This window comes from Microplitis mediator, chromosome 4, assembly GCF_029852145.1.
Source record: "Microplitis mediator isolate UGA2020A chromosome 4, iyMicMedi2.1, whole genome shotgun sequence".
Classification (NCBI taxonomy): Eukaryota; Metazoa; Arthropoda; class Insecta; order Hymenoptera; family Braconidae; genus Microplitis; species Microplitis mediator.
Window position 1 is genome coordinate 15,713,654 of NC_079972.1, and position 14,312 is coordinate 15,727,965.

Sequence of the window (14,312 nt, forward strand, 5' to 3'; positions counted from 1 at the left end):
TTTTTTTTCTTTATCAATTCATTTGCAACGAGCGGTATTATATAAAATATAAATTAAAATTTCATTGTTTTGGTGAAAAAAAAAATAAAAATGTATTATTGTTATTAAATTATATTATATTACTCAAAGTGTTTATTACTGTCAAATGTGATATGCAAATAAAAAAAAATTTTATCTCGTTGAAATTGAAGAATATTTTTATTTTTTTAAAATTAGTATAAATAATAATTCTTTTTTTAACTAAAAATAAATCATAATTAAAATAATTTATTATTATTATTATTATTATTATTAAAATAAAAGCTCAGCATATTTTAGTATCGTATTAAATTTTTTGTAATAAATTAAAACCTTTTTGTGTTAAATAATAAACTCGAAAAATTGTAGAAAGGAAACGGTAGCGAAAAAGGAAACGTAAAAAAGATTATTATCTTATTCTTTTCTTACATTATACTCTTTTATACACAAAAGATGTCATTTTTCGTTATACTTTTGTTCATTTATTTATTTCCGCACTAGTAGCTAAAAAAAAAATTTTTTTTTTTTTTGAACTAATTTAATTAATAATTATAATATTTAAGTATGGGCGTAATTTTGAAATTAGTAATATTTGAGCTTCAAAATAAATACTTGGTGAAATATTTTGATTTTTTGTTTACAAATAATTGAAGTAGGGGCAAAACGGGTACTTAAGGAAATACTAAGTTTTCGGGGACTCACATACTTTGAATCTATTTTTTTTTAATGATATTCAAAGTGAATAGAAAAAATTTTCAGCTGCCGTGATTAGAGACCATTTTAAAAAACTTTTTTTATAAAATTTTGCGAGCTCCCCCCCCCTCCTTCAACCCTAACTGTTGGAGTGGCATTAAAGTGAAAAGTAATAGAAATTTTAATATGTCTATCTATATTAGGGGAGACCGGGGTAAGACGGCCCACCTAAGCCGGTTATTATTATTTGTGGCTTTTAACCATCAAGTCGATTTACTCTTGTCCAACTTGAACTCAATTCACCAAAATTTTGGTGAAGCTCCTGAAAAAAAATTTTTTTTTTTTGGGGGCAAGACGGCCCCCTCCGAAAAAAAATGAAAAAAAAAATTTTTTTTTTTTAATTGTAAAAAAATTTCCCGCGTAACAAATGTTTATATTTTTCTCTTTAACAACTGTATTTACTTTAATATTACTCGAAATAACCTTTTTTGATATAATACGAGTCATTTTTTCACTTCTGTAGAAAATTGATTATTGGTTTTTTTAACTTTTTCAAATGCTCTATTTTAATCGAAATCCATATAATTAACCAAAAAATGATATTTCTATTAAATTAATCATGACTAGGTTATAATACTATGAAATACATTTTCTTTTAGAATTTTTGAGTGGTTCATTTTGCCCCAAGTTTCACGTATCGGGCTAAAAATGAGTAAATAATATAAATTTGTGATAATCAAAAGAAAACAAGAAAAAAAAATTTTTGGTTAATTTTTGAGGTGGGATTCTCTGCCCCAGGTGGGCCGTCTTGCCCCGGTCTCCCCTAATCCTGCTCTATGTTTAATTTTCTGTAACTCGTTTATTCAAAAATAAACTGTTTGTATATATTATTACTCTAATTACTTAACTGACGAAAGACAATTCGAATGACAATACTCAATTAAGACTTTATCTTGGATTAAAAAGTAAGTTAATTTAAATTAAATCATAATTATTTTGATTTAACGCAAATATTAAATTATTTTAGTTAAAATAATTGAAATTGGATGTTACATAACAAACAAACACAAATATTCAAAATGTCTGGTTGTAAATGGTGCGTGCTTTGTACTGATAACCCATATAGAGGTAAATGGCAATCGCAATAATGTTTGTGGAATTATTCATCATAATTTTAGTAAAATATCCTGGTAGATGTGATTAACGAAAACACATTGTACATAGCTAATATCTAATTAATTATGTTACTAATTTCCCTTTGTAAATTGTTGTTATTCATTAGATGGATAATCTATTATTATTTTTACAACAATATCAAGTACAAACTCCGCGCATCAATTAAAACACATGTAGTATTGTTTTTTATGCACAAATGTAAATTCAGGAGGTGTATTGCTATACATCTGTAATTATTTTTGAAACATCAATTAGCAGAGCATTTGTATACAAAAATAAAGTAAAGTAACATTAAATTAATGTTAAAATTAAAATGAAATAATTTTATATACAAAAAAAAAATATATCTAACTTTTTGATGCAAAAACTAAAAGTTTTAAAAAGTTTTGATTATTTATTTTTGTTGTATGATGAGTAGTTTTAGTAGTAACTCTATTATAAATATTTATTAAAAATTAAAAGAAAAGAAAATTTTTCAATTAAATGTATGAGTTATTAGTTTTACAATGTTGATGTTTATTAAAAAAGTTACTTATAAAGGTTTCGATTGAGGCTTTGAGGTGATTGAATAGAAACAGAAGGTAGTAATCAGGAAGTAAGGATGAACTGAATGCCTCTAGCGAATAGGATCAGACAAGTTATATATAAAGGCAAGAGAGAATCCAGGAAGATTGGAACCTTCTGTGTCAGTCAAAGTGGATTTTGTAACGATTAGTCGGAGTTCAACCCACTAGGACAAAGTTATAGTATCGGTGAATGATCAAATGTATCGTAATTACACAATCCATTACAAATTTTATTCAAATTTAAATTATTGTTATAAATTTAAATGCGGTTTAATTTACTTTAATTCATTTTTAAAATTTAATTTTTGGATTAGTTTGCACCAGATCGTAATTTGGGATAGCCATTAGTTAATTACTGATTCTCTTTGAAATGTACATTGATTGATAATTTCGTAGGTCACACTGATCAATACAAACAGATATAAAAAACACTATGGGTATATCATTTTTAATTTATACCAGATAAATATGTATTTAAATTTAGCAATTTTCGCGCAGTCGCAGGTGAAAAATAAAATAATGTTTAATTTTTTAGTATTGAGTATTTGCTCTGTATATTGTTCCAAGTTACTGTGGGTACATATACATGGAAAAAAATTAATCGTGAATGCAACATGATGCAGTCTTGGTAAATAAACATGATGAAATCATGTTGCATTCACATGATTTGTCATGTTTCGGCTTCATGATAATCATGTTGCGGTAACATGAGAAAATCATGTTGCATTCACATGACAAATCATGTTGCATTCACATGATTTTCTCATGTTACCGCAACATGATTATCATGTAGCCGAAACATGACAAATCATGTGAATGCAACATGATTTTCTCATGATACCGCAACATGACTATCATGTAACCGAAACATGACAAATCATGTGAATGCAACATGATTATCATGTAGCCGAAACATGATTTTCTCATGTTACCGCAACATGATTATCATGTAACCGAAACATGACAAATCATGTGAATGCAACATGATTTCATCATGTTTATTTACCAAGACTGCATCATGTTGCATTCACGATTAATTTTTTTTCCGTGTAGAAAATTATAATACACGAAAGCTAATAATTTTGAAAATTCTGCCATTATTTAGTTGGAGTAAAATATATTTTATATAATATATAGCTATAGCTTTCAATCACCGAACGTTTTCATAGAATTGGTTATTTGTTTTCCGAAAATATGTTTTAACAAAATAATTAATGACTTCTCCAAAATGAATGGCGGGTTCGTTTTTAATGAGTCTCATGTTTTAAGCTTTTTGTTTCAGCTGAAAATCTATAATATCTATAGATATTGATTTAAACTAATGATTGTTTTTTCGGCTCTACAAGCCAATCAATTAACTAAATTTCTATTCAATCACAGAGCTTGCGAGAAATATAAATTCAGCTTTCTTGTTTTTCATAATTTAGATTAATGAATAATATTCATTATTACAAGTCCTTATTAATTTGAAATTAAGTTTTAATTGTAAACTGTAGACTGAAAAATTTTAATACGTATGCAAAATTATATAATAGAAGGGAAAAAAAACAAAATTAAACAGCGAGTACTCAGTCGATATTCATATTGTGTATGACATTTAACTAAATTGAGAACAGTTACTATTGACAGCAATTTTATGCAATAATGACCTGTCCAATTCAAGAATTGTTCCATTGAAATAAACAGGAGAGTAGAAAAATTTTTCTCTGCCTGCAATTACATTTTCTTTCTTTTGTTTTTATTTATTTATTTTGTTTGTTTTTTATTTTTTATACTATTCAGTATTCAGCAACCGATACGGTTTAACCGACATTGCATTCTGGTCTGCTGAATCACATTCACAAAAAGCAAAGTAACCACAAATGTCAATTTCTTTTTTTTTTTTTTTTTTTTTTTTGTTGTTTTTCAAATCCAATATTCATTTTGATTGATTGTTAGTTGAAAGCCATCTCGTTTAATGTTTATATTTGTCTACAACATATAATTTTTTTTTAATATGAAACCTATAATTTCGATTCATTGACCTGAAATTGTTTCGAGTAATTATTTGTTTTACTTTTTTAAATTTAAATATTCAAGTTAAACAAACACATGCTTCTAATAATTTTTTTATACTACACTGTAAAAAATCACCGGGGTAAGTCCAAGCGGTGTAGGTGTTAAAATTATCGGTGTTAAATTTACCCCCGAAAGCGGTGTTAAAATAACGCCGCCGCCGGTGTAAATATTCTGTACCGGTGTTAAAAAAAAATCTCCAGTGTTAAAATAACGCCGCTGCCAATGTAAATATTCTAGACCGGTGTTAAAATAACGCCGCCGCCGGTGTAGATATTCTTTACCGGTGTTAAAATATTTTATTTTGTGAATATTTTTACTTACTCGATCACTATACTTGTTGATAAATGATATTTTTTATTAATTTTCATAAAGAACTGACATTTTCTGTGTTTTATAATCTTTAAAGTTAATACTCCAAGCGGACGCAATTTACTCCGCTTTTACACCTGTTACCCCGCTTTTACACCGGTATTACTCCGTTTTTACACCGGTTACCCCGCTTTTACACCGATTTTACCCCGCTCTTACACCGGTTACCCTGCTTTAACACCGGTATTTTTAACACCGGTGTATTACTACTCCTACACCGGTGTAATTTCATTTTAACACCGGGCGGAGTTAAAACGAGTCCATTTTTAACACCGCTCTTTTTACAGTGTACGTATGAGGAAAGTAAGGGAATAGAAAAGTAAACAAAACATTCTTGCATGAGTGGACGTTACGATGGGTTAGGGTTTTAAAAAATGAAGGAACCATAGGAAAGTCTCATAATTACATTAGATCCACGAGAATGAACAACGCAGAAGCAAGTGCAGCGTTTCCTAACACGGATCATGGATACGGTTCGGTTGATCGTCTATGCCAACAGCGATGCCTCGTCAACATTGCATAGTTACAGCTCCGTAAAGTGTGCACGAGCAAGCATCGAGCCGAGAGAACATACATATACACAGCCCACACACATGGTTACTTATACTTTGTTAAAAGTTTACGTCGGTGAGAGGTGATTTTGGGGGTGATTCACCCTTTCTCAACTCACTGTCCTATCTTCGGCAACATTTTTCAAACGATAAATTTACACAGCACTTGGGTAGTGTTCCCTTGCGCGTAGTAAAGATGCTTACCGATAGAATTGCTTTTCATCCTGGTTCCTGGATACCCATTAAAAGAAACCAATGGAAAAGGCTAAAGAAAAATAACGATCAACCGTTTTTTTCTTGCTTTATAATTTTTACTTTTTTATTTATTTTTCCTATTATAAACTAAATTTAGGGGAGACCGGGGCAAGACGGCCCACCTGGGGCAAGAAGGCCCACCTCAAAAATTAACCAAAAAATTTTTTTTCTTGTTTTCTTTTGATTATCACAAATTTATATTATTTACTCATTTTTAGCCCGATAGGTGAAACTTGGGGCAAAATGAACCACTCAAAAATTCTAAAAGAAAATGTATTTCATAGTATTATAACCTAGTCATGATTAATTTAATAGAAATATCATTTTTTGGTTAATTATATGGATTTGGATTAAAATAGAGCATTTGAAAAAGTTAAAAAAAACCAATAATCAATTTTCTACAGAAGTGAAAAAATGACTCGTATTATATCAAAAAAGGTTATTTCGAGTAATATTAAAGTAAATACAGTTGTTAAAGAGAAAAATATAAACATTTGTTACGCGGGAAATTTTTTTACAATTAAAAAAAAAAAAAATTTTTTTTTTTCATTTTTTTTCGGAGGGGGCCGTCTTGTCCCAAAAAAAATAAAATTTTTTTCAGGAGCTTCACCAAAATTTTGGTGAATTGAGTTCAAGTTGGACAAGAGTAAATCGACTTGATGGTTAAAAGCCACAAATAATAATAACCGGCTTAGGTGGGCCGTCTTGCCCCGGTCTCCCCTACTTAATTTACACTATTCATTTTTTATTGATATTTAATCGGTGTATCATTTTTTTATTCGTTTGACATATTAAAATATCTGTGTATATATGTTTGAGTTTTAAAACTCGACCCGTTGGATAGACTTTGAGTGTATAAGCACTTGTGTTTACTATGTTGACCCGAAACTTGAATTCCCAGGATAACTTTTAACAAGGATACATACTTTGATCTCTAATACTAACCGTTATTTCAAAATATATTTACTCTCCATGAACAAATTTAAGTGAATGTATACAGTATTTAGTGTACTAATTTTTATAGTAACAATTTTTTGGTATAAATTTAAAAATAAAAGAGTGATAATAAATTTTGTTCATATTTGACCTTTTTTGACATTTAAATTGAATGAATTCAAAAATAATTATTTAGAATTTTAGAGCAGTAAGTAAATATTTCTTTTGTATGTTTTTTATTCAACTAGAAATATCAGACAAGGGTATGCGGTTTTACCCGATTGCGTGCTCATGTGCTTTTATCACGTAACTGACGTTCAATCACAATTTTAATAACTCCCGTTGTCATTGCTGTCTTTTACATATATGTATGTATATATATTTTTTTTGACAAAGTAACAATGTTTTTAATAAAAAAAGGGTGTATAAAATTTTCGTAAAAGTTTATTTTATGAAACAGTTTTTTTTTAAAAAAAACTCATGAGAGGATAGAGAAAAATAACGCTGGTGAATAATTTTAGCTTCAGTAGTCTGAAAAAATTGATTGAATTTAAAATTCGTATTTTTATCGTAGATGCGTAAATAAGCGTGTTGTGTGGAACCAACGGTTCGAAAAACACCAAGATAGATGAATATAAAAATATTTAAAAATCGTTAAAAATTCTTTTTCTTTCTTTAATATAACTGTGCATCAATTGTTATTTGTATTATTAAAAATTAAATAATTATCTAGTTGAACTAACGGGTACAGGATGTAGTTGTCTATAAAGCAAAGAATTTAAACTATTTCAGATCAATGAACCGCACCCACTTGGCGGTTGACCGAGTACCTTTATCTTTACCGATATTTCTTCAATTTTTTATTTAACATTTGTTTTTTTTTTCTTTTATTGAGCCTGGTTTTTTCTTTACTGTAGCCATTGATTGTCGAGCATCTATCGAGCAAGTGTCCAACGAGCCGTTGCCAATGAATCGTCGTCTACGATTCGTTAGATCCAATCCTTCTATCGCCATTACTACGACTACTACTACTAGTACTATTTCTACTACTTCTACTACTTCTACTACTTCTACTACTAACAATATCTATCTAACCAAACCAAGTATACTATTACCATTACCTTGAAGGAGCTAGATGTTGGTTAGATGTGTACAGTAAGGATATGGAACACCGCTAAGTCGTAGAAATGTTGCAACTGCTACAGAGTTTGTTCCTCCTTTACTGGCGTACATGCTACTATTTCTAGATGCCGGTCGTCGTCGTCGTCGTCCTCGTAGTCGTCGGTAGAAGCTGTCGCTTCGATAAATCAAGTGACACCTGGAACTTTGCGACGCTCCAACGACGACCGGCGTCGGCACGTACGCTCTATTCTTTCTGTCTTTATTTTTTGCTCTCAGTCTTCTTCTACCTCTCGCTTCTACTCATCTCTCTAAGGACTTTGTAGACTTTCTTGGCCTTCACCACTACCATCACCTCTCTCAACTCTTGTGTGCTACGAGAATATGTCTCTCCCCAGTACGTTATTCTTAGTGACAAACTTCCCTTATAGATTTTAAAAGACGCACCATTCTTAAGGTATTACTACTAATAGTTACTTGTTACCTTAATGCCAACAAAAACAATCTGTATATTATTTTCTACCCATATTTATTTATTACCTATTACTCATTTTACTTTTTTACTCGCATTTATTTATTTATACTGATTAAAAATAAACAAAAGTCACCGAGAGAAATACATATTTTTTGTAAGTTGATATTTATTTTACGAGATTTGCTTTTAATTATAATGCAGCGTACAAATATTAATATTAAAACGTCAATAATAAATGTACGACTAAAGCTTTGAATATGTAAATGAAATATTTTCTGTTTACTTTCGGCGGAAAAAAGTAATAACGTATAGGTATGAAAGATTGCTGTAGAAGCGACTCGATCGATTTAAGTGAGTAGGTGTGTGATATTATATAGCCTTATATACCAACAAACATTATTACTCTTCGTTCAAGTCCAATCGATAGTATGAGTAGTGTATCACTGGTCTGTTGGTTGAGTTAAAAAAAAAAAATAAATAAATAAAGACAATTTTTTTTTTGGCAATTTTTCAAGAGTTCCCTCATTCGTTTCTTTTTTTCAGCAGCTGACATTCTGTCGTTCATTACAACTATTTTTCTAGTAGACTCTGGGTAAAGTAGGGTCCTTAAAAAAATAAAAAAATTTGGAAAATCCAAAAGTGCACGCCTCGAACGCTCATGTTATGTTTTTTTTTAAAAGTTAATTTTCGAATAAAATTGAATATCCCGCTCTTTTCCCATAGAAATTTCCATGGTAAATATACGGTAATAAAAGTAAAAAAAAAATAAATAAGGAGAACATTTCTAATGAAAAATGGCGGCAGTGTGTGTTTGTTTACATGTAAGATTGCCGGTTTTAACCGTAATGATTTATTTTTAAAAAAACGAGAAGGCCTACAGTAGTGATTTTCGAAAGGAACCTTCTTTGCTTATTTCTGAAAATTTTGAAAAAAAAATTAAGTAGTTTCGTCAAGTCGTTCTCGAGATATCCGTACCACGCCGTTTTTTTGAACCACAGACTAATGGACGTCCACGATAAATTTTTTTTAATGAACTTTTTTTTATATTAATACATATTAGACAAATTAAAAAAAGTATCAGGATTATTTATTAGTGTTTCAGCTTTATATTGATGTGCTTTTCATAATGTGTAAGAGTAATAGAAAAAAAATATATGCACTTTAATGAGTGGAAATCGTGTGACCTTGACAGGTCGGTTATAAAGCACAACCTCTCCGCTTCGCTTCCGAGGCGTGCAAAATAAAACTCTGGGTTCTTTTTCGGTTGAATCGTTATATCGAGGAACAATGGCTGTGCCAAGAGGGCCTAATCCATTAAAATCTAGACTGTGGAGCTCTGTGGAGCTATGTGGAGCTCTATGGAGGTTTCTGCTGGTCCCTAGTTGCTGAGGACCACTCCCTACTCGATAACACGATCGTGCGACCGTGAAACGAGCTACTGCGAGCTACTCTCTTAGGAAACAGACCGGGAAACGGGATTAGGCAAAAGGACGTGGTGCTAAATTGACTTACTCGCTCGCTATTCTACTACTAGCCGTCTATTTGAATATTCTGAGGAGATCTCAGCTCGAAATTATCTCTCTGGTTTACGATAAATCTCCACCTATTTTTGTTCGTTATACATCACTTCTTCATTACTCGTCTATTTATAGAAAACCAATTGATATTTATACTTACAGATTTACATTTTCAGTCGTTAGTCTATGTATCAAAATAAAATGATGTCTAGTAACAATACTTTATTCATGTTACAATAATCGAGAGGTTTATTTATATCTATATAAAATATATGATTCATAGCATTGTAAAATTTTTAAGTAGAATATCCAAGGAGAACAAACACTATTTTAATCGATTATTTCAAATACGTGTCCTAGATAACGAAAAATGGAAAATAATTTAAATTTTGAGATTCGGAATCGGTAAATAGTAAGAACGCGTAGTAATAGTCTGCGCAATAATAATTCATAGATTTATATAAAATAAAATGGATTTAATTTGTAAAAAGGTATCTCGTTAATCTGATTGTACCCGAGGAGTAAAAGCCTAGGCTTGTGCCAGAAAAATAAAACTAATGCCCATCGTATACCACCAACCACTGTCCGCTTTTTTTTTTTTATTTTCCTTGCCAATTTTTCTTTAACCTTTTTTTTATTCTTTCTGTAGCATCTTTTTTTTTTTCTAATACTCTTTTTACCTCCACTTTTGCAGAATCCTATAAGTCTTGCCGAGAGAGTCTATTACCGAAGGATCACTCCCTGTAATTTCAAAACTCACCGAGACGAGACTTGATCCTCTACTGTCGGTCTCTGCGCGTACTAGTGTGCGCACTTCTATCACTATCTTTTTCTCAACTAGCTCTTGTTCTATATTCAACAGCTTTTTACTTTTTTTACTTTCATTACATAAAGCCCTAAAAGCTTCAGTCTTCCGTTTACTCATTTAAGTTTACTACAATTTTACTTATCTATTATCCTTCTTCAAAAATTATATTCATATTAATACATAGTTAAGGCTCGGGCAAAATGATAAATCAAAATTCTCAATTGCTATAGGGGAGGGTGGGGCAGAGCGGCCCCCCTTCAAAAAGTGATAAAAAAAATTTTTTTTTTCGTTTTTTGTTTTTTTTAAATTGTTTTCATCATTAAGAATGTATTTCTTTCTCTTGACAACTATTTTTGGTTTTATATTACTCGAAAAAAATTTTTTAAAGCATAAAAAATCGTTCACTCTCGATTACCTTAATTACTAATTTTTATTTAATAAAAAAAAACATCAATTCTGTAATTTTACTTTATTTCAAAAATTTATCAACTAAAAAAAAAAATTTAATTTTTATAAATTTTTAGTGACCAAATTTGCCTCTTACACAGAGAAACGGCCGAAAAATATGAAAAAATAATTTTTTCGGAAGTTTCGGCTGGTCCATTTTGCCCCAGGTGTTATGCGTAGGGCTAGAAATGTGGAATTATAATAATTTTTTTTTAATTTGACGATAAAAATATGAAAAAATCACTTTTTCAAAATTTTGGGCTTGTCCATTTTGCCCCAAATGTCATGCGTAGGGGTAAAAATGCGCAAACATATCGGATTTATAGTAATTAGTCGAAAAAAAAAAATTTTTTTTTTTGGTCAAAATTTCAGAGGGGCCGCTCTGCCCCACCCTCCCCTACAAACATTTTTTTTGTTAAAATTTAATAAGTCAAGTGGTTCATGCGTAAATCATTTCAGAAATAAGTCCCAGATTGTTTTACTAAAATTTTTGAATACTCCATTTTTCCCGCCCCCTCCTATTATAAAATGTTATAAATTTATTAATAGAAAAAAAAAAGAAAATAAATGAAATGAATAATGTTGATTGAAATAAAAGATAATTAAAACGTACATGACTTTTATGTTTTATCGGTCATTATATTGTTAGTATAAAGGAGATGTGATAGGAGTGATCCTTTCGGTTATTTATCCTTGCGTGATTACCCTTCTCTAAGAGGTGGTAAACCACGCGCCTTACCAGTGTGGTAGCTACTGAGTTTAGGAAACTACTAGTCTTTATGGCGAGAACTCTGCGTGTATCGTAAATATAAACAGCCAGTAGTTTTCCTCTTAACGTACTTTTAACACGAAAGGTCTTACTACAGACTATGCACTTTTAGTCTTACCCACTGTTCACAGTACCAACAAAATCTAAACTTTATATCTATATATACATTTATACATTTATACATTTATACATTTATCCAGCCTTTCAGTGTTATTGTTAATTCATTTTACTTAATAAACCATTACTCTTTAAATGACCAATGAAAAATTGTAGTATTGATTTATTTATTTTTAAGTATTCGTGTTATTTGTATGGCTTCTTAATATAGAATATTTAAAGTAAAGCCAAATAATAAATATTAATTTTAATCAAAATAGCCGAGTAGTTTAAATTCCTGCCCTGTTTAGAGAGAAGAAAGTCGTTCTTTTCTTTAATAATGTCCTACTTTCCTCTCTAGTTGTGTAATATACTATTTTTTCCAAACCAATTTTCATTTAATTATCACATTTTAAAATATAAAATACTCAGTTAGTAACACTGATTGAAATGTATAAAATTTATAACTTATTGTTCATTAAAAAAAATCTACAAAGTGACACATTATTATGTAATTAATTTTTGATGAAATTCTCGAAGAGGTAATTAATAACAAATTGACGGGCTTTTGTGTCTTTCCAAGTAATTATATAAAATGTAGTTGGGTAGATAATAGAGGGATTAAAAAGATAAAAAAATGTGAAACGAATTAAAAAAATAGATATAAAGAAAAAATAAAAAAAGTGAAATAGGGCAAAGAAAATGATTATAGGAGGAAAAGAGGTGAAGTAAAGCAGTAGCAGTACCAGAGAATAGAAAGGGGGTGCGAGGAAACAAAGAAGCGGGTTGGATATCACTTTGCGGCGAAAAATGGATAAAAAAGTAGCGAGTTACGTCGCACAACTATCGGGGTTGATTTACGGTCGCTGTTCACTCGCCGGATTATCCAACATTGCGAAAGTAACACGATATACGCAGTGGGTGTTCTTCTATACTCGGTGCCCTGAGATATGTGCACATACTAAAAAATAACCTTGGTTTCCGTCTCGACGTACCTTATACATCTAATTCAACGTAAAACAAACGTATTTGCTAAATTTTAAATCAACAAGATTGCCCTATTATTTTTATACCCTTCGCACCTTGACAGCTCTGAATAACTGACAGTTGCTAACCCACCCCTACCACCATTTATTATTATTATAATAATAAACGATTTAAATAAGTTGTCATTATTCAAGACTATCTATAAAATAAATCGCAAACTTTTATGACCGTGGGGATAGATTCAATTATCACTTTTTCGCTTATACCAACAATATATATATATATATATATATATATATATATATTGTAATGTAGTGATGCAAAGACAGCACATCCCAGTGAATCTACTACCCTATACAATTTTTCTCTCCCTTCTTGACACTTACGCCTGACACTTTTTCTTTTATCTCTGACTGTTTTACATTCATTTTAACAGCAAATCATCTGCAGTGAATAGATTTTTAGATGTCATTTTTATTATTATCATGTGTCGTCGAATATCGTAACTATATTACAACTTTATTAGTTTTATATATATTTTCTTTATAGATTTCTTGTTAGAATATGATTGACTCTTGAATTATATAAGTATATATAGATATATATATATATAGTAAAATTTTACGTATTCCACGTCTCATGCGTCTACTTCATCATCAACTTTCACGGTGGTATTTGTGATGTACTATATATCTTCATTTCTCATCTTATTTGCTCCTGGGAGAAATCACTACGTGCTTATTCGAGTGTTCATTGTTTGCAAGAAAATCAACTTCTTTAGGTGAATATCAAGTTTTGTTTTATTTTTTATGTTTGTTCAAAATTTATATTCTTGATAAATTTTAACTTTTACTATTTGTTTTAAAATAGTTTATCATCAGTTAAATTCGAGCAATTTTTAAACTTTTTTTTTTTTCAATAAAAAAAATCTGGGCATCAGTTCCCCCTGCTCCTTGAGCTCAAAAACATTTTTGTAAATGCATTTTCAAGCTCTTCGAGAAAATACAAAGAAAATCTAGACTCAGGGCTCGATGTTGTGAAAAAAAATCTGGGCATCGGTTGGCTCTGCGGACCAGCCTCAAAACTTCCTGCTGTTTTCGAGCTCAAGGAGCTCCAAAACATTGTGTGAATACATTTTCGAGCTCTTCAAGCTCGAAAATACTCTTGGATGCCAATGATTTCTTACCATAACTTTCGAACAAATAAGCCGATTGGGATGGTTGAGGCGGCAATCGACGCGTCTTATCAAGTTCTAGAGTTGTTTGAATTTTGAAATCGATCGTTGGAATCGTTTTCGAGAAATTGAAAAAAAACAAAATTTTTTTTTTTTTCGTAATCCTCAATTATCTTCGGGTCTTCTTGATCAAATGATTTGCAATTTTCAGGAAAGTTGACGGCCAACAACCTCTTTCGATTGCCGCAAGAACGATTTGAATTGGTCAATTAGTTTAAAAGTTATAAGCGATTTACAT

At 30.4% G+C, this 14,312-nt stretch overlaps 1 protein-coding gene and 1 long non-coding RNA gene across 3 annotated transcripts in view; one reads left to right on the forward strand and one right to left on the reverse strand.

Moving 5' to 3' along the window:
- The window catches only part of LOC130666680 (uncharacterized), a 349,416-nt gene that overhangs the window by 163,630 nt on the left and 171,474 nt on the right, over window positions 1-14,312 (reverse strand). The gene's annotated exons all lie outside the window — the stretch shown is intronic.
- Window positions 1-14,312, forward strand: part of LOC130666670 (tyrosine-protein phosphatase 99A-like) — a 159,939-nt gene that overhangs the window by 886 nt on the left and 144,741 nt on the right. The window lies entirely within an intron of this gene.